At 46.9% G+C, this 9,084-nt stretch overlaps 1 protein-coding gene across 1 annotated transcript in view; it reads right to left on the reverse strand.

Moving 5' to 3' along the window:
* The window catches only part of DIS3L2 (DIS3 like 3'-5' exoribonuclease 2), a 390,397-nt gene that overhangs the window by 16,756 nt on the left and 364,557 nt on the right, over positions 1-9,084 (reverse strand). The gene's annotated exons all lie outside the window — the stretch shown is intronic.

The following is a 9,084-nucleotide window of genomic DNA, read 5'->3' on the forward strand; positions in this document are numbered from 1 at the left end:
ACTAATGCTCGACTTATCAACCCCTGGAACACAGCATGTTGAATTTGGCAGAGCTCTGCATTCATTCTGTGACTTTTAAAATATTGACACACAGTTTTATGACCCAGGTTCAGAGTGGTTTCAATGAATGTGTCCCCTGACCCCAGAACATTCTGGGCTTCCCTGACATCTTCATGTGCCTGCCCCATGTGGCACTGAGGCCCCAGCTCTGCCCTCTCTGCTTTGTCCACAGGAAGGGGTAGGGTGGGTGGCGCGGCGTGGGATGGGGTGGGGAGGTGGGGAGAACAATAAGACTGCTGGGTTTCATCTCTACCCCTACCCAAAGTCAACCAAAGACCGCTGAGAGCTCTCACACACCCTGTGTGAAGACTTCAGCCCTTTCCCCCACGCCACTCTCATTCTACCTGAGAACCAAGACCAGAACAATCTGGATTAGGCCCTGAGTCTTTCCAGGAAAGCTGGGTCAATGGTAAGTCGGATGGCGAGGCCAGACCATGCCAAAGCCTGACTGGACCTGAGGGCTCTGCTTCCCTGAGCTACCACTCTGCAGGCCAAGCCCGTCTTGTAGGGCAGCCTGGGGTGCAGAGGGCAGTCCTGTTTATCCAGGATTTTCAGATGCATTAAGAAAACTCTCCTGGTACCTGGGATGCTGACCAGCAATGGCCTTCTGGGAGCTTCTTCACAGGTAGGTCAGGCGAAGCCCAGGCAGCCATGTACGACCGGGAGGGCCAGCCCATTCCCTTTGGCCTCCCCTGGGTGAGAATTGTTCTTCCTGCAGAGGCTGCAGTACCCGGAACTCTCTGGCCTCAGTCCAACTGCCTCTGCCTGGGAGGAGAGCCTTGCCCAACACCCCAGGAGGGCCCTGTGTGGTCCACTGGGCTGTGCAGCCACCAAGATGGAGAGTAACTGTGTTGTCTGGTTAATGGTGCTTATGGCTGTCCATTTATCAGTAAATCTTTGTGATACTCAAGCCCAGTTCCTCGTGTGCCATGTTTGGCTGTTGTGGATGTACTGTCAAATGGTCATTTGCAACAAAACAAAGAACTGGCTGCTAGTTTCACCAAGACATGCTTACGGGTAGCATGCAGTCCAGGGTGTGTCCACTGCGTGCCAACCACACAGTGTCGTGCGCATCCCACATGGGAAGGCCAGTGCGGCAGGGTGCGGGGTGCTGTTGCCCTCTGCTTCCCTCAACCACCACAGTGTCTTGTGTGCCAAGCACACAGACACTGGGTGCTCCTCATTCGATACCCTCTGCCCAGGAATGGCCCAGCCAGCCATGTGGGAGCAGACCACACCTCCCTGCTGGGTATGGAGGCCAGCAGTGCTAAGACTCTGGCAGTAGGAGTTCTGAGAAAGGAGTGGCCATGGTCACTGCACTCAAGGAACATGAAGGGAAGACCCCTGCCCTGTGTTGTATGTGGAATGCTCCTGTGGTTTCAGAGAGAGATGGTGGGGAAGTGGTGGGAAGGAGAGCCATTCTCCTTCAATCCATGATCTTTAGGGATTCCCCCTCATTCCAACAAGCACGACAAGACGGAACACAGAGGCTTGGCGAGGCGGCTCTCCGCTCTGCTCAGTTCTCCAGGGCTTGGCCAGCCCTTTTCCCTCTGGCTTTTGTCCCATGACCACCCTGTCACCTTCTCACTTGCCTCCTCTTGGGTGGGCTGGGGCCTGCGGGGTCCCACACTGACACTCCAGCTGGGAGGAGCAGAGAGCAACAGCACCCAGCACCCTGCCGCACTGGCCTTCCCATGTGAGGTGCGCACGACACTGACAGCCACTCCCTGCATCCTTTCCTCACCTCCCCACTGGCCCTTGTCGCCCCCCTGCAAATGCTGTTTTATATACCTGTCTTCCTCAATGGGCTGTGGGCTGCAAGGGAAGGAACTGGGCCCTTCTCTTGTGCTCAGTGCAGTACCTGGCACTAGCAGGTGTCCAATAATGTTTGCTGGACAAGCAAACGAATGACGTTTATGACTGGGCCAGAGAACACGTGGCGAAACTGGTCCTCCAACCCATGAGGACGTGGGTAGACTTCTCAGCGCCCGCCCTTGAACTCCAAGGGCTTTCCTAGGAGTCGTTTTCTAAGTTTGATGGTGGGAAAGGACCCATGTGGCACAGAACACAATTCTGAATATAAGGACTTCCTGAAGATTCCCGCAAGTTACCCTTGTTTGAGTCCAGCTTCTTGGACGCTCTGACCAGCACTGGCCTCTGGCCTCTGTGGAGGCTGGCCTTGCAGGAGTGGGTTCTCCATTGTGGATCAGCAGCTTCACTTTATAACAGAGCCCAGAGGCAACCTGCCAGTATTCTTGTCTTGCTAAAGTCAGTGGGGAAAGGTAGGGCGCCGTCAACCACAACCTGGATAAACTTAGGCGGCTACTTACCCTCTCTAACTTCTTCTACCTACCTCACAGGGTTACTCTAGTGAGGATTAAATGAGATAAACTTTGTTATCTTATTTAACATTATAAGCTCTGACATACTGTTAACTATTCCATAAATATTATTAGTGTTATTATGAAAACCTTCTGCACTGAATTAAGGAGACAAAAAATAGAAGAGGCGTAATTAAAAAATAGAAGAGGCCAGCAGTGGTGGCTCACACCTGTAATCCCAGCACTTTGGGAGGCTGAGGTGAGCAGATCCCTTAAGGTCAGGAATTCAACACCAGGCTGGCCAACATAGTGAAACCCCATCTCTACTAAAAATACAAAAATTAGCCAGGCGTGGTGGAGGGCACCTGTAATCCCAGCTACTCGGGAGGCTGAGGCACATGAATCACTTGAACCCAGGAAGCAGAGTTTGCAATGAGCAGAGATTGGGCTACTGTACTCCAGCCTGGGCGACAGAGTGAGACTCTGCCTACCTTCTACCTCCCTACTCCGCCAAAATAGAAGAATGTTAGGAACACAGAACATGTGAGGGAAAAAGAGCAAATACTGCATGCATGCCCCCAGGAGACATCTGTCCAGCATCTGCTGAATACCTCTGTGTTTCCGACACCGTGTGGGGGATGGGATGAAGTGACTGTCCTTGCTCTTGGGCACAGGGAATCAGATCAACACATACTTACTCCCCTACCCCATAACCCCTGTCCAAATTTTATTAGCATAAAAAGTGGCTTGTTTCCTCAGCACTTACTGCCTGGGCAAGGAAGGCCTTTTACACACATTCTCCACACTCTACCCACAAATGTGTTTGCCTTCCATTGCAAGGACTGTCCATGGGTCATGAAGCCAAGGGTAATAACTTGCCTCCCAGGGCACACAGCAAGGTACTGGTGGTTCTGAGGTTAATGCTGCCTTAAGGATGTGAGAGTTAAGCTCGATGACACTAACAGCTGGGAGATTTACTAGAAAAAAGCCCAAAGGAATGAAAAGTTCCTTCCTCTTCAGGAACGGTAAAATGAAAAATCACAACAATGGTTTCCTAGAAGATTTATGACACAAAAGATAGCGACCAGCTAACTGCTCTTTTATCTACACCAAAGACTAATGAGAGGAAATAGATTTAGATTAAACTGGAGGGCTGTTAAACCAAAGAAGAACAATTCCATAATAAGCACAATATCTTGCTTACCTAAAACTTAATCACATTTGATCTTATGTCTTTGAAACATGAAGCAGAACCAGGAAATAGGCAGAAGCAGGGTCTGTGGGCAGCCAGCGTAGACACGGGGCCAGGCACGAAAGTGTACCTCCTGGGAAGTCCCTCCTTTGTGCCTCACTCAGAGCCTTTCCTCCCATTGAACAGAATCCTAACAGCTTGCCTCGGCTTCCTCAGAGATTCCATGCTCCCCACAAAGCCTCATGCTTGGAGTGGCTGGAGAGAGTGCTACAGGCTTCTCTGGACAGCTATGGAGAAGTGACAACTGGCCTGACTGTAAAGGCAGAGATAAAGACAGGGCAGGGCCCCAAGCGAAATCAGTGAAAATACACAGCATTGTGGGGACAGCTAGTGTGGAGGCGAATGACAGTGTGGAGTGCAGGGGACCCCATTAAAGAACAGGACATAATTGTAAGGAACAAGGTTTTGGCGCCTGCAAAAATAAATCCTCTCTGTAGAATGACTCCTTCCTTCTTACTCTAGGTAGCACAAACATTAACAGATTTACAGAGCAACAAAGGCTGTGCTGGAAGCTGATGAGCTGATGCCCAGGAGGCTACTGTAGAGCCGCAGTGGTGTTCCAGGGCTCCTGGACACACAGACACACCAGTGCCAGGGCACTCAGGGAAGGGAGCTGCTGAGAGCGGGGTCCCTGACCGCAGGAGATGAGCCATTTCCTCTGCCATCTCTGCTACCCATTCATCACAGTCCACTCTCCAGTTTGGCACCTACCCCCTACTGGTAACCCGGGCTTGGAGGGTGGACCCTGGGTCTCACCTAGCTTTGGGGCAGATGTGGGGTCACACAGGGTCGGCCTGAGGGTAGCCCAAAGTCAGTGGAATGATCTATGTTGTTCATCTCAGCCAGGCCTTGCTGTGTTGGGCTTTCAGAGCAGCTGCGGAAGTTGGCCACTTCCTCTTGCTTAACTCAGTGGGCATGAGCTGGGCACTTGCTCTGACTCACTCTATGAAATCTTTTCCCAGCTGTGTTCCGGACATCAGAGAAGCATTCGCAGAACAGACAGCAAACATGTTCAATTCTTCTTCAATACGTGAAACAGCCACTAGGCAATTTATAGCCATTGATAGCCTCTGCCTGTCATCAAGCACAGCAATTCCTTCAGGCTCTAGAGGCTTCCTGCCCAACCACCAAGAAAAAGCCACAACGCCCCAGAGAGCTGGGAGTGGCAGTGAAGACAGATCAGAAACACTTCCCCACAGATCACACAGCCAAAAGCTAAGAAAGCCAAGCACATTCTGGTTACCTGCCAGGCAGCCGCAGAAGGTAACAGCCATGGGCACCTTTCTTCAGGCTCAGACCCAACATGTAATCCTATGACCTGTTTCTTTTATGGGCTAACCTACTTGAGAGTATATCTCAGACCTCTGTGGCCTGAGTCTGGGCTCTGGGCTTTCAGTACTCGAGTGAGGGTTTTTACAGCAGAGGCATTTGCTACTTTAAGTACCTGAACATGCCCTGGGTCTGGGCCAGCACACCGATATGGGGGTGGGGAGGGCTGGAAGCGCTCACTCCACTTGCCAGGAATTGAGTGTCCCTGTTCATCAAACAGGAACCTGGCCTGAATATCACAGTCTCTTCTAGAACTCCGTGAAGTCTTGGGAAGGGGCAAGCCTCCTTGGGTTTAAAGACTGCCTGGCTGTGCCATCTGCTTAAAAAAGTTAGCATGAGGGATCAAAGAGCCAGCTTCCCCCTGGGGATGCAAACCTGTGGTTGGAGAAATACCCAGAGAGGCAGAGAGAGAAACGAGTCATTCCAGGACCTTCTGAGAAAGGTATGGATGTGGCAGGTACAGATACAGGGAAAACAAAAATGGCCATTCTCACCACCCTCTGTCACTGGTTAAGAACACATCTTCATGTGCTATTAAGTATCTAGGAAAGAAATCCAAAGAGCTCCAAGTCATGCTGGATTGCTGCAGCCCCAGGAGGCTCTCCAGAATGGAAGAAGCTGCAGTCCATCACAAAAAGATAAGGAAAGGGAATGGCAAAGTGTCATTCAAGAAAGGGAAAGTGTTAGCTGCTTAATGTAGCTCTGTGTTAAATCGACAATGAAAACATTTACTCTTCAAGGTCTTTGAGAGTTCTGAAATATCTAGTTTTGAGAGTTTCTGGTGTCCTAGACTTTTCTGTCTCATAGGGAAATCTCTTAGGATACCCATGGGTAGTTATTTGGGCTGCAAAAGGTGGGGTGTGAGAATAGTGGGGGGCACTCTCAGTCTAGGAAGCTCCTTTCAGCCCCAGGGCCCTGAGGCCTCCGGGGCCTGCTTGGTTTGGGTCTCCACCCTCTCTGTCCTCTTCATTCCTCCGAGTCTCAGCGAGAGGGATTCTGTGAACCCATGTAGGACTCATAACCCTCAAAATGGGACAGCTGAGACTCTACAGGGCTTAAAAATAGGATCTACCTTGCAACCTGAGCAGCCTGCCCAGGAGGAAAGCCTTCAATCCTACCTCCCAGCACCAGACAACAGGTGACAGAATGACAGCAGAGGCTGGGGAAGGCCCTGTACTGGGCCCAGTGGGTGCTGAGCTGGTGCTGAGCTGGTGCTGAAGAGGGCTGCAGCCCTTTAGGGCCACAGGCAGGCCCACAGGGCTCCTTTCCATGGCAATGGAAATTAGGGAAAGGAGGGATGGGGCAGGTGACAGGGTCATAAGGTTTGGCTCTGTGTCCCCACCCAAATCTCATCTTGTAACTCCCATAATTCCTATGTGTTGTGGGAGGGACCTTGTGGGATATAACTGAATCATGGGGGCCGGTCTTTCTCATGCTGTTCTCATGATAGAGAATGGGTCTCATGAGATCTGATGCTTTTAAAAATGGGAGTTTCTCTGCACAAGCCCTCTCTTGGCCTGCTGCCATCCTTATAAGATGTGACTTGCTCCTCCTTGCCTTCTGCTAGGATTGTGAGGACTCCCCAGTCATGTGGAACTGTAAGTCCAATAAACCTCTTTCTTTTGTAAACTGCTCGGTCTCAGGTATGTCTTTATCAGTAGCATGAAAATGGACTAAAACACAGGGATATAAGGAGATTTGGGGTAGGAGATTACTGGGGAAAGGAAAACATGCTGAATATACCTATGAGGTATTAATAGTTTAGCAACTTTTCTCTCAGCCATGTATGACAAAAGTGGTATTTTTATGACCTCGGGGGTTCACATTCAATATTCCACCAAGGAATCAGGGAGAAGTAAGGAGAGCATGGGTCTTGGAGTCAGACAGATCTGTTTGAATCCTTGTTCAAATGTACAGTCATGATATCCTTCCATAAAATGGCCAAGGCAAAATCTCCTCACAAGGTTAAAATGAGGAGTAGCGGTCTTGTGATAAACATTAGTTCCTTCTCGTTTAAATAAAAAAAAATTCAGACACCATCTTCCTAGCTCCTAGTTCATAGATCACCACTTAAAACTTAAAAAAATGTTCCTAAATTGAAAACTCATCTTGGGGAAAAATAAAGTGTATACTAAAGAAAATGCCAGTAAAAATTTTCATAATCTAAAGAGTGAGTTTGTGGTTAAAAACTCTTCTCTTTGAGATCAGGAACAAGACATAAATGCCTGTTATTATTATGTCCAGGAAATGCTGTACAGTGCAATAAGGCAAGAAAAAGAAATACACGGCATGAGAATTGGAAAGGAAAAAGTAAAACTGTCATTATTTGCAGACGACATGATGAGGTATGTTGGAAATAAAAAAGCATCTACACTGAACTGAAATACTGTTATGAAAAAAATCTACAAATTATTTGAACCTAATAAATAAATTTAGGAAAGTCATTGATGACAACAAGGTCAACAAAAATAAACTATTTCCTTGTATTAGCAACAAAGAGAAAATTAAATTTACAAATACCATTTAAAATAGTACCACAAATCAAACACCTAGGAGTAAATCTAATGAAACATGAACAAGATCTCTAACAGAAAATTATATTGAGAAAAATTAAAGAAGCTCTAAATAGAGGGAGGTACCATGTTTGTGAAGACTCATTATCATAAAAGTGTTGATTTTTCCCAAATTGACATATGGATTCAAAGCAATCTCAATATAAATCTTAGTAAGTTTGTGTGCATGTATGTGGCAACTGACAATCTGATTCTAAAATCTATATGGAAATGGAATGGGCCAAGAATAGCATAGGTGCTCTTTACAGAAAAAGTCCAAGTTGGAAAGTCTAGCTCTACCGGATATCAAGATTTTTATACAAACATTAAGACAGTGTGGTATCGGTACAAAAATAGATATATAAACCAGTGACACAGAATGGAGAGCAGAAACAGCCCTGTGCATATGGGTACTTCGTTTTTGACAAAGGTGGCAGTGCTAAGGTATGGGGAAGTATTTTCAAAAAATGATGCTAGGTCAACAGATACCCATAGGAAAAAATAAACTTGCTGTACCATTTTCAAAAATAAATTCTAAGTAGATTCTTTTAGAATATAAACAAAGATTTCTTAAATGGGATACAAAAAGCATTTAACCAATAAAAAAGATGGACATACTGAACTTCATTTAAATTAAGCACTTCTGTTCATTAAAATAACACCAGAGACAGTAAAAGAGCAAACTACACAGTGGAAGATATTTGCAACATGTATAAGCAACAAAGAACTGATATCCAGAATACACAGGACTATAAATCAAGAAGAAAAACAGGAAACCCAGTAGAAAAGCAGGCAAGAAATTTGAAAAGGCACTCTACCAAATGGCCAATAAGCAGACGAGCTCTCACACGTTGCTTGTTCAACTACATATGATTCAGCAATTCATTCCTGCTATATACTCAAAAGCAACACGTGCATATGTGCACCAAAAGACATGTACAAGCAGATTTATAATAACCCCCAAAGGGAAACAATGCAAATGTTGACTGAACAAATGCAGATTGGATAAATTGATGAATGGACTATATAGATGCAACAGCAAAGATGAATTATCACAAACGTAATGCTGAAAGAGAAAAGCTGGGCACAAAGAGAATATAGTAAATAATTTCATTGATATGAAGTTCAAAGCCAGGCACAACCAACCTATATTGTTAGAAGTTACAATGGTGGTATCCTTTTGGGAGGAGTGAGGGGCACATGGGAGGCTCCTGGAGGCTGAAATATTCTATTTGTTATTTATTTTTTAATAAAAATTTGTTCGTTAATTGTCATTACACTGCCTGGGCTGATGTCATACCCCTGGGCTCCAAGCAATCCTCCTGCCTTGGCCTCCCAAAGTGCTGGGATTATAGGTGTGAGCCACTGCACTTGGCCATGTTCTATTTCTTGACACGGATGTGTTCATTTTCTAACAATTTCCTTGAACTAGATGCTCATAATTTGTGTACTTTTCTCTACGCATGTCATAATTCAGAAATAAGTTTTGGGCCAGGCGCGGTGGCTCAAGCCTGTAATCCCAGCACTTTGGGAGGCCGAGACGGGCGGATCACGAGGTCAGGAGATCGAG

This window comes from Rhinopithecus bieti, unplaced genomic scaffold, assembly GCF_001698545.2.
Source record: "Rhinopithecus bieti isolate Rb0 unplaced genomic scaffold, ASM169854v2 scaffold_13704, whole genome shotgun sequence".
NCBI classification, from domain to species: Eukaryota; Metazoa; Chordata; class Mammalia; order Primates; family Cercopithecidae; genus Rhinopithecus; species Rhinopithecus bieti.